At 37.6% G+C, this 20,194-nt stretch overlaps 1 long non-coding RNA gene across 2 annotated transcripts in view; it reads left to right on the plus strand.

The window, feature by feature from the left end:
• Positions 1-20,194, plus strand: part of LOC145503465 (uncharacterized) — a 276,939-nt gene that overhangs the window by 234,364 nt on the left and 22,381 nt on the right. For both annotated transcript variants that reach the window (XR_014051474.1, XR_014051477.1), the window contains one exon: positions 1,551-1,644. This is a non-coding gene — a long non-coding RNA (uncharacterized LOC145503465). The remainder of the gene's footprint in view (positions 1-1,550; positions 1,645-20,194) is intronic.

The following is a 20,194-nucleotide window of genomic DNA, read 5'->3' on the forward strand; positions in this document are numbered from 1 at the left end:
GATTTTTGTGTGCAAAGATATTTTTACTTAAAATAGTAAGAGGTTCATTTAATCTCATGTAGGACATATAATAGAAAGTGATAAGAAAAAAAAAATAGTGAAACTATACATTGGGATTTGATTGAGTACCAAGGAATAAGCTTTAGAAGAGTAGCAAAAATAAAGTGAACACTAGAGATTTGTATAGAGTGTTTGAATCCTGGTTTAGGCTTTTAACTATTAAACTTAGACAAAACACCTCCTACCCCTTTCTGAAAAAGAGAGCTAGACAGAGACAGAGAAGTAGCGAAAGGCAGTGGTGGTGGGTTTCTTGAGCTGCAGTCAGTTTTATGATTGATAAACCTGGGCAAATAGCACTGTTGGGAAGTTGAAAAGGTTGAGGATAATTCACTGTATGGCACTCAGAACCTGTAAGGTATTACTCTACTTTAATCTGTATATGATAGTTCTTCTGTTATCAGAAATCATATTTTTATTTTGAGTGGCAAGTGAGAGGCAAATCAGAGGTGTGTAAGAACAGATTCTCTCTTTTTCCCTGAAAGCATGTGGAGACCTGCCTTGGGACAGACACCTTGTGTCTGTGGTTGAACCAGGCATTTGTATAAGTGGAGCAAGCGGCCCTGTAAACTCCTGATACATTCTCAGAGGTGCTTAAGTATTTGTTGAGATGCTTAACATGCAATGGTCAGTCTTAAGCCATAGGTACCCCTTTCATGTCTCCACAGAAGGTTCTCCAGTAGAGAACACTCCCATTATAGTAATTACGCTCTTTACCACTTTCACAAACTCAGAAAATGTTCCCTGTTTTGAGAATTTTCAGAAGCCTGCTCTTTTTGCTTTCAAGAATGAAAACCAATTCATTATTGCTTGCTCTTTAGGGAGATCTTATGGTTACGTGTTTTGTCATTTCAATTAAAAAAAATAAGTATAGATCATGTGAACCAAATAGTCCTAACAGAGGCCGGAAAAGAGAAAATCTTCACACTCCTTTTGGAAGAGTATGGCTGCTCTCATATTGCCTTTAGTGTCTTGCAATGATTCACTTTTCCTTTGTCCCGAAAGACAGAGTTTTGCCTTCTTTTCAGAGACTATTCTGGAATATTGTAACCGAACTACTAACTCATTTTTTCTCTCTCTGGGATATTTCTCCTGACAGACTAAATTTTCTTTTCTGAATTTCATATCTACCTCTATTCCCTTGAACCAAGCTAAATAATTCGTTTCATCCCCATTTCAGCTTTTCATAACACATAACCTGTTATTCTACTCCCAATTTGCTCTGCTTTAACCAAACTGCCCACCTTTAGGAGTTTGAATTTTCCTTTATTTCCCTCATCATTTTACTCTTAATTTTGTTACTTGTGCCATTGTAATATCTACAGTAAAAAAGGCACAAAGAGCTTCCAAGTTTGAAAATTACTTTTGTGGCTATTGTTGCTAAGGCAACCACTTCACTGTATCCTTGTTTTATTTAGCACATAGAGTCCTTTATGAGCTAGATTTTGAAGAATCACTGTTAGATTTCTTGTCTCCTTATCTTTTTCTTTTAGAAAGCTGGACATCAGTCTCAAGAAGAAGTTAAGGAAAACAGTAACTTCCCTGAGCATCAACTCTGAATATGCAGAGCTTATGAAACACCCAGAGGTAAGTGAAGACACTTGGTAGTGAAATATTTGGAATAAGAGCTGGGGAACTCATATATTTCTCACTGAATTTTTGCATGAGCCTAAAGGAGCTAACCTTTATGAATATTATCTAAGCTTCATTTTTCAACTTAAAAAGTGGTGGTGGCCTATCTCACCAAATTATTCTCTATAACCGTATCCATTCTTTGGCATGATAGCAGAATATTCTTCCCCATAAATATGCTTATGTTACTATACTTTAGGAAATGTTACACAATTATGAAAATGCTATACAATTATATATTTGTATACTTATATTAACATGCTACACACATTCATTTAAAATTTACCTTGCATGGTTTTCAGTTACTTCAGTTAACTGGTCAGATGCTGGTTTGGTTTTTTTTCCTGTCAAATTCTTTCAGAGAAAACCACAGAAATCTAAGAACATGTATCTAACATTTGAAAAAAAATAGGTGTTTGTTGATTGCAACTTCTTATGAAACAAATCACTACTTTCAGCCTTTAGCTGCCCAGATTTTTATATATCTGCTTCAAAGAGCCAGAGGCAGAGAAGATTTAAGACAAATGCAATAAGTCTTCTTCAGTTATCCCGAAGCATGTGAAAGTGTTCCCCACGGGCAGGTGGCTACTTGCGGTGCGGAAGTTCCTTCTGGCATCTTCATCGCACGTCCCGCCCTCTATTACTCCCCTTCATCGGTTTGCATGCTCAGTGGGCGGGGGTGGGGGGTATTTCTGCTCACTGCATCTATCTGATTTTGCACAGATGAATATTTAGATTAGCTGGCAGGTCCATGTTAAAACTACATGCTCAGCCGCTCAGTAATGTCCGACTCTTTGTGTCCCCGTGGACTGTAGCCTGCCAGGTTCCACTGTCAATGGGATTTTCCCAGAAAGAATACTAGAGTGAGTTGCCATTTCCTTCTCCCGGGGATCTTCCTGATCCAGGGATCAAACCGACTCTCCTGTGTCTCCTGCATTGCAGACGGATTCTTGGCTGCTGAGCCACCTGGAAAGCCCATTAAAACTGCAAAGGAGTTGATATTGGTCCATTCTAACCCTTCTTCAATTCATCTGTGGCACACCTGTCCACCCTCTTTACACCGCCTACTGCCGACCTCTCTCCCACCACCCACAAAACAGGGACCCACATACTTCACTTGTCATACGGTCAAATATCCTATACTACAATTACAATAGCGTATTTGCCTTCATTTAAATTTTTACTTTTCAATTCCAGAAAAATTCCATTTCACTTGCTACTTTGAACTTGGTCCTGTATGAGCCTTTCATATCCATTAACATATCAGTGAGATTGTGAAAAATGGTTTATCTACATTTTTAGAAAGATCCCTTTTCTGAAATCTTTTTTAGAGGCTAGCATATGTATGCACCCACACAAACAGTTTTCCCCTTCCCTTCCCACCCCCACTCTGAAATTTGAGAATCTATTATGTTTGGGTGGTTTGTGGGAAAAGGCAGCTTCTAATTACTTTTGCTTTAGTTTTCTTTGAAGTTGCACAGGGATGGGTAATGTTCTCTGAGTGCCTTCCCACTCCTGATCCCCAACCATTCCCAGGGAGTGATAAACCCCAGATATGGTTGTGCATAGCTCATTTCCCAGAGCTGATAGATACATAAGGATGTGTCTCAGCATCTAGTCTTTAAGGGTTTTACCTGACTTTGCCTTTCTGTTACCTCTTAACCTCCTTGTTCCTTGATGTACACCCGTTCCCCTTCTTTCCATCCTCTGTGGAGACATCTAGCAGCATTTACTATGGTTGTGCCTCAGGCACTGTGCTGAACATTGGCATGATGACAGAAAAGAAAATTTGGTCCCAGGCTGAATGAACCTGACAGTATAATTGGAGACAGGGACATAAATAGGTATTTGCAATGTGTTGTACAACAATAGGGCTAAGTTCAGAGGATTATAGAGGCTGCCTAATTCATGGAAAGTGAATTAGAGCTAACCAGGAAACATGGGGACTTGGTCAGAAATGACATGTGAAGAGGGGACAGCAGGTGCAAAGGTCCAGGGGTGAGCTGATGGGAGCCAGTGGGCAAATTGGTGGGAGTAAGAGGTATTTCTCTATGCCAGGCTTTCATTTTCACTATGAGAAATGCTTATTAGTAGTTGGTTTCAGTATAATTTTAATACAGTTATAAATTCTACATGCAAAATTATTTTCAAGGTGGAGTATTCATGGGGCATAGTTACTTCTTCACCCTCAATAACTCCTTTTCTCCAATTGAAGTTGTTATAAAATAACCATCAACTAGAGAGCCTCTTTTGTTTTGAGTTGTTCTTATTCCAATGCTGTGGGTGTAAATTGGATAGCTGAAATAATGTAATGAGATGCATACTATGAGTTATCAAATTGAATCCGTAAAGTATAGCGAGAATTCATAAAATGCAATTCTGAAATTAATCAGTCCATTGGAGGGCTTTATAATGATAAAAGCCAGCATTTGCATTATTTAAGCATTATTATTGGCAGATGGACCACACTGTGCTTCAAACAGGACTCACCCTAATAGAGAATAAGATTAACCACTTATTGAAATAGTAAGGATTGCACTAGGGCAGAGCAAATGAAAATAAATCTCAAGAGAGAACAAATGGGTATTATATGGGCCAATACCATAAGTTAATCCTCCCCCTTTTCAATCCTCAAATGCAAATGGCAAGTTGTTTTAAGGCAGAGTCTAATCTCTTTTGCATCTGTTCTCTAAAGCCTTGTGTTAGACAGATATTTTGCTGCAGAACTGGCACTCAAATAGGTTCAGGAAAATGAAAATCTAGCAGTGAAATTGAGTCAAAGAATTATGAAATTTGATAATCATTTTCCCCCATTTTTGTATTTTTTATGTCAATTTCCTGACTTTGAGGAAGAACAACAGCAGTAAAGCCACACAGTTGGCATTAATGGAAAATGTTACATTCTTTCAAGGCCTTTTTCTCAATAATAGTGTATTGGAAACCTATGAAAAAGGAACACAGATCCTAAAAAACAGAGTACCTGAGTGCCAGATCCCTATCCTTGACTAAGCACAGACCACAGTGTGCAGTCCCAAAGGCAAAAACTATGTACACAAGATGAAGTAAGATGGGATTAACATTTAACACTCCATTGCTAGATGGAACGTTACTCCAAACCCCAATTTAGTTTCCTAGAAAGCTAGGCTGAACCATGTGAAAACTTCTTGTTGCTTTGACATAGATGCCTTTTACTTAAAACCAAATTTCTTCAAAGGAACTTTGTGTCTCACTTAAGCTCCTTCTGAATCTTGACTCTTTACATTGTAACTGTGAGGCAGCTGGTCTAGAAAGATGAAATCAGCAGCAAGAGGAAGCCTGAAAAATGCAAAGGAGCTGGGACAGAGATGCTACAACTTATCTCAAATATTACTTTCTTATAAAATACTGGCACTCTACCCTTCTGGAAGGAAGAGCATTCAAAGACCAGAAAGACACATTTATCCTCATCCAGGTTTGTTTTTATCTATAGTACCTTTGTCAACAAAGTACCTTCAGTTCCTAACTGTGACCACCCTCAGGGCAAGAAGCAAAGCAAATCCTTGTCTCTGTTCCTTCAAGACTATTGGAGTATAAGGTGAGGATTTAGGAATTAGTGGCTATCAAAATTTCTGTGACCTGTTTCAGTTTAGTTCAGTTCAGTCGCTCAGTCGTGTCTGACTCTTTGCGACCCCATGAATCACAGCACGCCAGGACTCCCTATCCGTCACCAACTCCCGGAGTCTACCCAAACTAAAGTCCATTGAGTCAGTGATGCCATTCAGCCATCTCATCCTCTGTCATCCCCTTCTCCTCCTGCCCCCAATCCTTCCCAGCATCAGGGTCTTTTCCAATGAGTCAACTCTTCGCATGAAGTGGCCAAAGTATTGGAGTTTCAGCTTCAACATCAGTCCTTCCAATGGACACCCAGGACTGATCCCCTTTAGGATGGACTGGTTGTATCTCCTTGCAGTCCAAGGGACTCTCAAGAGTCTTCTCCAACACCACAGTTCAAAAGCATCAATTCTTCGGCGCTCAGCTTTCTTCACCGTCCAACTCTCACATCCATATACGACTACTGGAAAAACCATAGCCTTGACTAGACAGACCTTTGTTGGCAAAGTAATGTCTCTGATTTTTAATATGCTTGTGTAGGTTGGTCATAACTTTCCTTCCAAGGAGTAAGCAAGCGTCTTTTAATTTCATAGCTGCAATCACCATCTGCAGTGATTTTGGAGCCCCCCAAAATAAAGTCTGACACTGTTTCCACTGTTTCCCCATCTATTTGCCATGAAGTGATGGGGCCAGATGCCATGATTTTAGTTTTCTGAATGTTGAGCTTTAAGCCAACTTTTTCATTCTCCTCTTTCACTTTCATCAAGAGGCTTTTTCGTTTCTCTTCACTTTCTGTCATAAAGGTGGTGTCATCTGCATATCTGAGGTTGTTGATATTTCTCCTGGCAATCTTGATTCCAGCTTGTACTTCTTCCAGACCAGCATTTCTCATGATGTACTCTGCATATAAGTTAAATAAGGAGGGTGACAATATACAGCCTTGACATACTCCTTTTCCTATTTGGAACCAGTCTGTTGTTCCATGTCCAGTTCCAACTGTTGCTTCCTGACCTGCATACAGGTTTCTCAAGAGGCAGGTCAGGTGGTCTGGTATTCCCATCTCTTGAAGAATTTTCCACAGTTTATTGTGATCCACACCGTCAATGGCTTTGGCATAGTCAATAAAGCAGAAATAGATGTTTTTCTGGAACTCTCTTGCTTTTTCAATGACCTGTTCAGGTTTGCATAAAAACTAGCACTGACTCAGCATCTCATGTGGGGGCCTATGCACCAGACTTCCCCACCTCCTTACTTCTGGTTCACAACCCATCAGAATTGGAAGGGACATGAAAAGGTATAAAGGTTGTCTAGCTAATGAAATGCTTAGATCTTTTTTACTGCATACTTGCAAGGTGGTTACCATTTCTCCTTAAATACTTCTTGAAGAGTGAATGAAGAGAGGAAAGATGAAAGAGAAGGGACATTTTCTGGTACTATATAGCAGGCTTTGTGCTGAATGATGTATGTATTCTCCATTTAAAACTTGAATAAGTTCTGTGAGTCCCTGTTGCAGTCAATAAAAATTAACATATAAGAAAAGTTCAGTTTGCTGAGAGGTACAAGTATTAACAGTCATACTGGGATTAGATATCCAGTCTTTCTAGACCCCAAAGCTCATTCTTTTACACAGCAACTTTTACATTTTAATCTATGGAACACTCATACTTGACATATTTAAAGGTATTATTGAAAAGGGGATGATGAAGCAATTTAGGGAAACACTGGGTTGAATGATGTGAATATATTCTTTTTACTGCACATGAAGTTCAGAGTGTTTAATGTGTTGATGTTCTCTGTTTCTTTCACATGTGATAAAAACTTTCCAGATTTATTGACATTTTATGCAACCTTCACAATGGCCCTATCATCATGTGCTGTTACCCCATTTTACATATGCAGGAACAAGGGTGGGTTGTTTTGCTTTTAGTCACCCAGTTGGTGATGGTAAAGCTGTGATTTTGAATCTGGAGCGTGAGAGTCAAAAGTCTGAACTCTTACCCAGTACACAGTACTGGTCCTCTCTATGGCATTTGATGTGTCCTTAGCTTACCTGTCACAAGCAACCTGAGGAACTACTGCCCCTTAAGCCAACTCCAGTGCCCAGTGCAACTCCAGAGAAATCTTCAAGGATAGGAAATGTACCAATGTCTCCAATAAAATCCATATAGGCTAACAGCGACTGTGAGGTAGATACTCATTAATATTTCATCAAGCAACTGACCATTCTGGCCATAAATTGCACTAATAGCTATATTTTCAGGAGTTAAAACTATTATGGTAAACATTAAAGAGAGAAAATTTAATGTAATTATTATTTAAGGAAACAAAATTTTCACTAGTAGCTTATTCTTTGTGATTAAGAATTTTTTAATAAAAGTGGAGGCAAGCCCTGATTTGTTTGAAACTTTTAAAACTTTATTTTTTGGTTAAAAAAGTGATAGTTCATTTGATAAAGTTAAAGCAAGCCATTCCTAGTTCTACAATCTAAAGATAGCCATTTCAAATCTACTTTTATTTAAAACATAATTACATTATTAGAGCAGTAATTATATATAAATATATATAATTACATGCCAATTATTATTGATCTCATGCTAGGTACAAAGCACAATGGAAGCAATTTTCAGAAAATCTCTATGAATTTGATATTTTATGTTTGTTTTGCAAATGAGGTGCCAGGCTGAAGATTTCTTTGTTTTGCTTTTAAAAATGAGAAAGAGGAAGAGCTGGAATTGAACCTAGATATTGTTGAGAGAATCCTTAAATTTGTCTACCTAAGGAAAATTCATGACCTAAATGAAGTCATAATAGTGGATGAAGTGTGTGTGTGTGTGTGTGTGTGTGTGTGTGTGTGTATAACATGTATGTATATGTACACATATATATATACATGTCTATGTACACACATATATAAAAGAATAGACATATACACGTACATAAAATATTTATGTATACATATAAATATATAGACATGTATATGTACACACACATATATAAAAGAATACATATATATATATGTATACATAAAATAACAGCTTACAGGATCATTACTAGGACCTATTAAAATATCTGGTGCTGGTGATGAGAAGAGAAAGGAGTTGAACTTAACTGAGGATAAGGGAGTAGATTTATGAATGGAAAATACTAAATTTAGTTCTAAATACAGTATGTTTGTGTTTGTGGCTTCTATGAAATTTACTGATGGAGATATTTGGTGGCCAATTAAAATGTAAATCTGGATTTAGAGGTTTCTTGGGAAGTTCTCAGGATATAGACAGTAGGTAAGACCATAAATTTAATTGCATCATGAGAAATTAGGGAAGAGGAATGAATGTTGGACTGTAGCAATAAAAAAGTCATTAGATATTATCCTTTCTTAAAGATTTATTGACATATAGTTCTATAGACAGATAGTGCACAGAGATCTTTGTTACAAGTATGCAGTTCATGCTACATAATTATGCTACATACTTCTTTATTCACAAAAATATGCTAAGGAAAGAAATCATATGTTGTTTTTATCCTCATATCAAATAAAACTTCAATGAAAGCATAAAAGACAGAACCTCTTTAATTTATTTACAACAAAATATATATAATCAAAGTAAAAACTTAGGTCTAGTTACAGCAACCATGAAAAGGAAATATGACTTTTTAAAAAATTTTCCACCAACACTGGAGTGAGATGAACCGAAAGAAAGAGGAACCTAACATACAATATTTTTAGTGTGAAATGCAAATGATAAAACAGTTGCATAACCTCTGCTTGAGTGTAGCCTAATCTCAACACAGTAGCCAAGAGTGATGCATTTAAAGCTTAAGTAAGATCTTCTCACTCATCTTAAATCCTTTAGTGGCTCTTCTGGCTCTATCCAGAGTAAAAGCCAAAGTCTTTGCATCCACCTCTAAAGCCTCACCTGAACAGGCACCAATCAATCCACTACCTTCCTTTCTACTTCTCCTTGCTAAGTGTGCTCTAGCTACCGGCTGGTGGGCTACTGTGGAAAATGCCAGGCATGTTTCTCTCTCAGGACCTCTCCCCAGCTGTTCCCTCTGGCTGCAATGCTCTTCATTTAGAGTATCTGCTTAGCTACCTCCCTCACAGCCTTGGAGGTATCACTTTTTGTTTTTTTTTTTTGTTTTAAAGTTAGGGCAAGGTCTACCCAGACCATCCTATTCAATATTGCCATCTGCTGCCACCCAACTGCACCAGCCTGAATCCCCCTTACCTGACTCAACTTTTTAATCCCTAAACTGTATCTTCTAATATACTAGGTAATTTATGTAATCAGCAAATCAAAGAATCAGCAACTTTAAAATATACCAGTATTTTATGTAGGAAAAAAAAGCTACCAATCAAATCATGATATGCCATCAACTGTTATATGTACTCAGATATTGCAGTCATTAAAAATGTGAAAAAATTTCTATCTCAGACTTAATAAAATGCATATTTATTATTATTTATTATGCCTAGCATTTTTTTCCATCTCCCTATGCTGGAAAACAAGATTATAGGAGCAAAGATCTTTATATGTTCTCTTTACTGAAAAACTCCAGGTGCTTAGAACAGTGCTTGGCAAGTAATAAGTTCTCAATAAGTGTTTGTAAAATCAATTGTTAAGTTTGTCATTTAGAGAGAGATCATCCTGGACTAAGTCAAGATTAATTAGAAGTATAATGGAAGTCATCCAGGGATTATAAACTGGTAACAAAGTGGCTCAAATACATATATTACCTCTGGATGAAGAATCAGTTCATGAGTATAAGACTGGGGAGGAGCATATTTGCAGTTGTAGACAGGATAAGTAGAGCATGTTATGTGCATTAGTTATTACTGTGTACCAAGTTGCTCTCAAACTTAACTTAAAATAATGCACATTTATTGTCTCATAACTTCTGTGAGTTAGGAATGTGAGCACAGCTTAGCTGGCCCTTGGTTTGGGGATTTCTCACGTGCTGCAGTTAAGGTATTGCCTGACCACGTTGCTGTTGCTGCTAAGTCAGACAATGTCTCTTCAGTTGGGTCCGACTCTTTGTGACCCTATGGACCATAGCCCTCCACCAGGCTCCTCTATCCATGGGGTTCTCCAGGCAAGAATACAGGAGTGTGTTGCTATGCCCTCCTCCAGGGGATCTTCCCAATCCAGGGGTTGAACCTGTGTCTCATGTCTCCTACATTGGCAGGCAGATGGGAAGCCCTTGCCTGACCATAGTCATCTCAAACTTTGACTGGGGAGGAATGTGCTCTCAAGATTATGTGACTGTTGGCAGGATTCAGTTTTTCATGGGTCACTGGACTGATAACCTTAATACCTTGCTGGTTATTGGCCAGAAGTTATCCCTCAAGTGGGCCTCTATGGTATAGCACCTTGCTTTATTGAAGTGTACAAATCAAGAAGACAATAGAATCTACTGACAATCCTGAAGTTACAATCTTCAGTAATATAATCATAGAAATGACATATAGTCACCTTTGCCATATTTTCTTGGTTAGAATAGAGTCTTTACACTCAAGGGGGAGGATTATACAAGGACATGAGTATTAGGAGGTGAAAATCATTGGGGACCATCTTAGAAGTCTGCCTACAACATTATGTGAAAGCATCTGGAATTGTATGTTTAAGAAGGGTATGTTTGTCTATGGAGGACCTGAGAAGTATGCTTTAGTAGACACATCCCAGAGTGTATATTAAGTGACGTTCTTAAGTGGGAACTCTCATCTCTTGCTTTCTTTCATAATGGTGGGTTTCTGATAATAATACCTCTCTGACCACAGCTGATCTGACTCAAGACAGTTAAATTCTACTCCATAATTTTTGACTTTGGACTAACAGACTCTAGTTCAGTATTGCTTGGAGAGATGCTATAATCTTGGGAACTGTGACTAGATTTCATCTGCCACACAAAATGGGAAGCCAGAAAAAAAGATTTGCAGAGAAGAAAGGACAAAGATGTTTAGAGAACCACCAAAACAAAAATAGAATGTCTGATGGATATTCAGTTCACATTTCCAGGCATTCTATAATAAGCTTTCACAAACCCCTTCTATTTTGTTATAAACTTCCACTTCCTTTTTAACTAAAACAAGCTCAAGTTGGTTTTGCAACTTGCAGCCAGAGTTCTTACTAATTATCTCTTTTTGAAGACCTTCAAAGTACACTTGTTACTATGACTATGAATATGACACATTATGGTGATGTTTTCTAATAAAGATGTAAGGAAAGCTTGAAGAAAAGCAAAGAAGGCCTTGAGCCTTCCGTCCAAATTACAGCATGATTTAAATTTTTGGCAAAGTGGCTTTTATTTCACTCCTTCAATCTTTATAAGATTTTAAAAGAAAACATGTCATGTAGGGATACGTTTATAACACCCCTTGTGTAACTAAAGAGGCAGGAGTTTGAATGGTGAGAGTTGTCTCAAAGCACATCTAAAGCACAATGGCATCTGTCTAGTCATCTCTTATTCATGGTAATGCAATTGTTTACTCAAAAACCTGAAACAAAAGGAAAATAGCAAGCTATAACCCTAGACTCTTAAAAAATGGGCTAAAACTAACAAAATAATATTATTATGGTTGAATACTATTTGTAACAATGCTTTTGTAGAGCTTTTTTTCTGTTTTGCTGCAATGAAGAAGAAAAAAATCACAGCATAGTCTAGGAATCTGGCAATACCTAGACTATAAAAGAATGAGTAATAAATGAAGCGTTGTCTGCATTGCACTTCCTCCATTTAAGTTGTTTAATCAGCCTCTAATCTTATTCCGAGATACTATTAGACACCCAGTCACCTCTTATTGCAGTACTGAGCCAAGGGCTGAGTTTAGACCCTTTTTGGTGAAATGTCGGTTCTCTTTCCTTTCTTTCTTGTCTTGGCTTGAACAGGATTTATATATGCGGCTCCTGTTTCATGCTCACTTTATGTAATGCACAGTGATACCTCACTCCACATGCAGTAATCTTAGTGACTTCTTAGTGTATGGTCACTGCATAGAACTGACTTGCTTTCTTATTGTTGACTCGAAAGAGACCTCCTCAACAGGTGAGAATACATGCCAAGCTAAAGTAAAATATTAAAATAGGGATAAAACCCCCATGTAGAATACCTTCAGAACTCAGGGAGTTAGTTATGTTAGAGAACTTTCCCCTTTGTTCATGTTCTCATCTAGGACAAAAGCATTGTCCTTGTTTGCTGGAGGAACTCTGCCAAGCCAAGACTGATAGTTTCAGGTAACAGATCTTTCACTAACTGTATGTTCCTGAGCAAGTCACTTCAGGACAAAGGTTTCATAAGAAAAATCTCTGGGCTTGATTCACTGATGATTGATGTAATCACGCTTGTGGGGAAAACTGGCCATCTGTGAGTGGCATCCACTGGGCTGCGTAGGTGTGAGTGGGTTGCCCACAAGCCTCCTGGGCAAATTCTGCCAATCTGTCTTCAGCTCAGAGACTAAATAAAGATGAGAAACATCCATGCGACATTGAGATAGAGCCATTGCAAGACCAGAAAATATTGTCAGTTTCATCACAAATCAGAATTGTTATGAAACATGGCAATACCTCTGTAATACAGTAATGCCTTGAAGCATATGATGGAAGTCTGTAAATTCACAATTTTCTCTCAACCTTCAGTGCTGCCACCTTAGTTTCAGATAATTTCATGTACCCACCACTGTAGATGTTCATGAGTCCACCACTGTAGACATTCGTGTGTCCATTGCTACAGACGTTCTCATGGTTGTGCCTAACTGCGGTTTCCAGGATTTCTCACTCAGATTGCAAGGTTCTGCCAGATTAGTCACCATTTATCAGAACTGTTTCACAATTCAGGGCCACAATTTACTTGCAAAGAATGTTGATGGCATCAGACACAAGGCTCTTCTTGTGTCAACCCCCACCCTTTCCCCCTCCTTTTGCTTCACTTTCTTTTTCTTCACTTGTTCATTTCTCCCTTCCCTTCCCCAGTGTAGATGAACACACTCTATTACCTTTATAAAATCTGGAAAAAATCTGAGTTCTAAAAGACATCTGGTCTGGAGGGTTTTAGATGATAGATTTAGGACCTGTACACATTTTACTATAAATTACTACTATTTCTAAAGCTGTCACTGCTTTCTCTTCTCCATTAACATGTTACATTTTTGTCCAAATGTCCTTCTCAAAAACTCTTCGTACTTTCTTTTCAGAAAAATTTATTTGAAAATTAATAGCATCCCCCCCAAACTTAAACTATAATTCTACAATGTTCTAACAAAGTAAGAAACAAAAATTAAAACCTCTGGCCCCTCTACCCAGTCCTATTCACCAGAATAATTACTATAAGGATTTGGGGTTTAGCATTTTCTTTGTATTTGCACAAGTAATATGTGTTCATGCATTATGTATGCTCTAAAATATCCATATATTTATGAAAGTGAAATCATAACTTTGAAAATACCTTTTTTGATTTGACATTCTATTATAATCATCTTGGGGCTTCCCAGGTGGCTCAGATGGTAAAGAATCCACATGCTAATGCAGGAGATGCAGGTTCGATCCCTGGGTCAGGAAGATCCCCTGGAGGAGGAAATGGCAGCCCACTCCAGTATTCTTGCCTGGAAAATTCCATTGACAGAGGAGCCTGGCAGGCTATAGTCCATGGGGTCACAAAGAGTCAGCCATGACTGAACAACTAAACAGCAGTAGCAGCAGTGTGATCATCTTTTTAGCTTACTACCAGCAGATCTACTCAGTTCTTTTTCAAGACAGCCCAGTATTCCAATACTGCATTTGTGGCATAATTTATTTCATTGTTTTCCCATGGATAAATAAAATAAACTGCATAAACAACCTTAAACATATATATTTTTACTGATGAGGATAGATTTATAAATGTAAACCTGCTTAGTCAGAGATACTTAAATTTTAAATGTTAAGTAAATGCTAATTTTAAATTGAATTTCAAAAGATTATATCAATTTACATGCTCACAAACAGTATATTAGAGGACCTACCACTTTGCTAGAGCTTAATGTTATAACACTTTTCATCTCTTGCCAATCTGATAAGTGGAAGGTGCCTCATCCTTATTTATATTTGCATTTTCATGATTAGTGCTCTGGTAGACCATATATAAATATGTATATTTTTTTCTGCCCCTGTCTTCTTCCTCTTCTTCATTTTTCTTGAATTTCTGGTTTCTTTTTCAGGGACTTCCTTTTTCACTTCTTTTTCTTATTAATTTTAAAGAATACATTGTAAAGCACAAATATCAACTCTTATCTATCATTTACGAAGTAAAATTCCTGTAGATTTTCTATGACCTCTTAACATTCTTTATGTTCATCATGGATACTTTCTTGTGACTAACACAGTCAAACCTCTCTATTTTCCACTCTTTGTGGTATATGGGTATCTTGTTCTATTTAGAAATGCCATTTCTGTTCAAAGTATATGTAGTTTTTCTCCTATATTTTTTTGAGTACTTTTAATTTTATTTTTTAATTTATATTTTAAATTTTTCTTGACTTTGATTTTTTCAAATAGTATGAGGATTTAGTTTTTAAAACAGCAAATGTGCCTGCTCAGTCACTTCAGTTGTATCTGACTCTTTGTGACCCTATGGACTGTAGTCCTCCAGGCTCCTCTGTCCATGGGATTCTCCAGGGAGAAATATTGGAGTAGGTTGCCATGCCCTCCTCCAGGGGATCTTCCCAACTCAGAGACTGAACCTACATCTTCATCTCCTGTATTGCAAGCAGATTCTTTACCACTGCTGCTGCTGCTGCTAAGTCGCGTCAGTTGTGTCCGACTCTGTGCGACCCCATAGATGGCAGCCAACCAGGCTCCCCCGTCCCTGGGATTCTCCAGGCAAGAACACTGGAGTGGGTTGCCATTTCCTTCTCCAATGCATGAAAGTGAAAAAAAGTGAAGTCGCTCAGTCCTGTCCGACTCTTTGCGATCCCATGGACTGTAGCCTACGAGGCTCCTCCGTCCATAGGATTTTCCAGGCAAGAGTACTGGAGTGGGCTGCCATTGACTTCTCTGTCTTTACCACTGAGCCACTGTTAAACAATTGGACTCCCACAGGTGAACTGATCTAGACACAGACCTTACACTCTTCACAAAAATTAACTCAAAATGAGTCATAGACCTAAATGTAAAACGCAAAACTATAAAACTCCTAGAATGTACCACTGGAGAAAATCTAGATGACTTTGAATGTCGTAATGACTTCTTACCAACCTAGACAGCATATTAAAAAGCAGAGATATTACTTTGCCTACAAAGGTCCATCTAGTCAAACCTATGATTTCTCCAGTAGTCATATATGGATGTGAGAGCTGGACCATAAAGAAAGCTGAACACCAAAGAATTGACGCTTTTTAACTGTGGTGTTGGAGAAGATTCTTGAGAGTTCCTTGGACTGCAAGGAGATCCAACCAGTCCATCCTAAAGGAAATCAGTCCCTAATATTCACTGGAAGTACTGATGCTGAAGCTGAAACATGAATACTTTGGGCACCTGAAGTGAAGAACTGACTCATTTGAAAAGACCCTGATGCTGGGAAAGATTGAAGGCTGGAGGAAAAGGAGACAACAGAGGATGAGATGGTTGGATGGCATCACCAACTCAATGGACATGAGTTTGAGTAAACTCTGGGAGTTGGTGATGGACAGGGAGGCCTGCAGTCCACGGGTTTGCAAAGAGTTGGACACGACTGAGTGAGTGAACTGACTGAACTGAATGACTTCTTAGATATGCCATCAAGATAGAACCCATGAAATAAATATTGATAAGCTGAAATTTATTAAAATTAAAAAACTTTTGATCTGTGAAAGACAATGTCAAAAGAATGGGAAGATAAGTCACATACTAGGAGACCATATCTGCAAAAGATATATCTAATAAAGGATTGCTATCAAAAATATACTAAGAGCTGTTAAAACTCAACATAAAACAGCCCAATTAAAATACAGAAAAAAATGATATGAACAGACACCTTACCAAAGAAGATACAGAGATAGTCAATAAGCATATGGAAAAGATACTTTACATTCTGTGTCATCAGGAAAGTGAAAATTAAAGCAACAGTGAGATACCACTACACACATATTGCTGCTACTGCTAAGTCGCTTCAGTTGTGTTCGACTCTGTGTGATCCCATAGATGGCAGCCCACCAGGCTCCCCCGTCCCTGGGATTCTCCAGGCAAGAACACTGGAGTGGGTTGCCATTTCCTTCTCCAATGCATGAAAGTGAAAAGTGAAAATGAAGTCACTCAGTCATGTCCGACTCTTCGCAACCCCATGGACTGCAGCCTACCAGGCTCCTCTGTCCATGGGATTTTCCAGGCAAGAGTACTGGAGTGGGCTGCCATTGCCTTCTCTGACACACATATTAGAATGGCCAAAATTGAAAATACTTAAAATACCAAATTCTGGCGAGGATGTGGAACAATAGAAACCCTCATTCCTGGTGGGAATGCAAAATTGTACAGCCATTTTGGGAGATAGTTTAGCAGATTCTTAACAAAACTGAACATTAACCAAATGATCCAGCAATCTCATGCCTTGGTATGTGTTCGAAGGAGTCAAAAATCCTATGCTCACACAAAACCTACCATGAATGTTTATGGCAGCTTTAGTCATAATTACCAAAACTTGGAAGCAACAAAGATGTCCTTCAGTAGGTAAATGGACAAATTCCAGACAAGGGAATATTGTTCAGTAGTAACAAGAAATGAGCTGTTAAGTAATGAAAAGACATGGATGAATCTTAAATGCATATTGCTAAGTGAAAGAAGCCAGTCTGAAAAGACCACATTACTGTATGATATCAACTATGTGACATTCTGGAAAATGCAAAACTATAGAGACAGGAAAAATGTCAGTGGCTGTCAGAGGTTAGAGGAGGGATAAATAGATGCATCACAAAGGATTTTTAAGGCAGTGAAAATACTCTGTATGATACCATAATGAAGACACATGTCATTTTAGATCATTCAAAATCATGGAATGTATACACCAAAAATGAACCTTCATGTAAACTGTAGCCTTTGGGTGATTATGGTGTGTCAATGTAGGTTCATCAATTGTAACAAACGTATCAGTCTTGAGGGGAATATTGATAATGCAAGAGGTAATGCTTATATGGGAACAGGAAGTATATGGGAAATTTCTGTACTTTTCTCTTAATTTTGCTGTGAATCTAAAGCAACTCTTTGTTTTTTTAAAAAAATCTTAATAAAAACAAGTATGCTATGAAAGGAGAACCTGGGGCATTCATTCATTTATTCAGCATGCAAGTATTAGATGAATGAGTACTGTGTGTCAGACACAGAGAATGAAGTGTATAATAACAATCTTTGCTATAAAACATCTTACTGTCTAGCAAGGTTTGGAAAATTAGTGCACAAAAATAAAGTAGTATGATTCAACACATATACAGAACTCCTATAGTCCAATGAGTGCTACTCCATCAAAGGTGAAGTCTGGGGAAATTACCAATTTATTTGTGAGATGCTGCTATTTCCTTAAACCATTTTGAGAAATTTTCTTCTGAAACTTCCCTTAGAGCCTTTGACACATTGTAAACATTTTAGTGGGATAGATTTACAGTTTTAGAATGAACGAATGAAATTACTTTTCAAAATAGTCAGCTACTTCTCTATTAATTCTCTTTTAGACAGGATTAAATTATTATGCTCTGACTGTAGATTTGTTCATGTTTTCTGTTTATTTTCCCTTTATATTTTCCCAGACTGTGTTATTGGTATCATGCAACTTCATATTTACTACAAATTCTTGAAGAGTTAAATCATCTTATGAAACTTACACAGTGTTATATGTCAGTTATATCTCAATAAGGCTTTAAAAAATATGGATGGATTGTCTCCTTTTTTGGTGTGAAATATCCCTCTCTCTCCCTTTTAAGGCTGAACTTGTTTTGTGCATATTATTTATTATCGTATGCCAACAACCATGGATTCAAACAAAGGCCAATAAATATTTGGAAAAAAATTCTCCAGAAAGTTCCAAAAAGCAAAACTTGAATTTACTGAGTTCCAGCAACTATTTATGTACCATTTACATTGTATTTGGTGTTCAGTGATCTAGAGATGACTTAAAATATATGAAATGAACAAGGTAGAGACTGTTGTCTTAAAAATACTGCCTAGATAATAGGGGCAACTTGGGAAAGGAATATATGGGAACTTTCTATATTATCTTTGCAAGTTTTTGTCAATGTGAAACTATCCTAAAATTAATGTTTGTTTAATAAAACAGAAAAAAATAAAGTATATGGGAGGATGTATATAAGTTATATGCAAATACTATACCATTTTATATAAAGGACTTGACCATCCACAGATTTTGATATCTGTGGGGGGATTCTGGAACAAGTTCCCGAAGGATGTTGAGGGATGACTCAATATAGTATAATTTATTGTTTTATACTTGTTTTAAAAATAGCCATAGCTGACCTTTACACTTTTTAGTTAGCTATAGAGTTGCCATCTTTTAATTGGAGGTTTTAGCTCACGGGGATTTTTTAATCTATATATCTATTGAGATTGTTATCTGCAGTTTTATTTTGTGCTTTATATTTGATGTATTTTCTCTTGTATCTTTTCTTTTTTCCCTTTGTTTCTTCTCTTGCAAGCATGCTAAGTCGCTTCAGTCATGTCTGACTCTTCATGACACTATGGACTATAGCCCTCCAGGCTCCACTGTCTATGGATTCTCCAGGTAAGAAAACTGGAGTAGGTTGCCATGCCCTCTGCCAGGGGATCTTCCCAACCCAGGGATCGAAACCTGTGTCTCATGTCTCCTGCATAGGCAGGCAGATTCTTTACCACCAGCACCACTGGGAAAACCTTTTCCTCTTACAGTTGGATTAAATTTACAAAATATTTTCATTCTTTTACTGGTTACCTCTAACCTTTATAATATAAATATTTAAATTGATATTTTCCTACCCAAATCCAAAGTTTAGAAATATCTATATTCTCTTCCTGAATGAGATACCTTAGCAATAAAGTTTGGGGACTTTAAATTGAGACACCTCTGAAGAAACATCTCAGCTTCCAGGTTTTTTTTGACATTGACTGCAATTGGGTGACTGTTGCAGCTGCATCTCAGTCCAGCTTCTCCCTCTGCCCAATTCCACTTTCCTTGCTTCCTCGTAGCAGTCTGCAGAAAGTTTCCTGAACACAAATCATAGCAACTCAGAATGTGCTCCTGGAGAAGCCAACCTACAACACTCAGGTTGTCCTCTGAGGAGTTGTATATTGTTTATAATGGTTTTAAAACAGTGAGCAGAGGATGAGATGGTTAGCTCATATCACTGACTCAATGGACATGAATCTGAGCAAACTCCAGGAGAGAGTGAAGGACGGGGAAGCCTGGTGTGCTGCAGTCCATGGGGTCACAAAGAATTGGACACAACTTACCGACTGAACAACAAATAATGGTTTTCACCTATTTGAGCATTCAAGTGGAGTCTTTACATAATTGACTGTCCCTCAGTTTAATTTGACATAAATTCTCCCTTCGGACTTGATGGTCTTACGGCATGAACAAAAAACAGTAAAAGTCCAATTTAAATGGCCAGATTTCTAAGAGATTGTTTAAAGATTAAGTTCATTTTTGTGTTTAACATTATTTACAGAGATTTCATGTTCTGCAAAAGTACACATAACAAGGGCAAAACAGCAATGATACAAAGTGAAATAATTTGATTTACAATAATAACAGATGGTGGCCACCTGCAGTTTGTGTTAAATAAGGATCATATTCAGTAATGCCATCATTAACGAAATGAGAGATAGTTCCCTATTTTCCACAATATGCAGAATAAACATAAATGAATAAAGATATGACAAGTTTGGTGATTAAAGGAATGGCAAAGTTCCAAATTCACTACCTTAGT

Source organism: Giraffa tippelskirchi, chromosome 1 (genome assembly GCF_054371585.1).
Source record: "Giraffa tippelskirchi isolate mGirTip1 chromosome 1, T2T-mGirTip1v1.2.pri, whole genome shotgun sequence".
Taxonomy (NCBI): domain Eukaryota; kingdom Metazoa; phylum Chordata; class Mammalia; order Artiodactyla; family Giraffidae; genus Giraffa; species Giraffa tippelskirchi.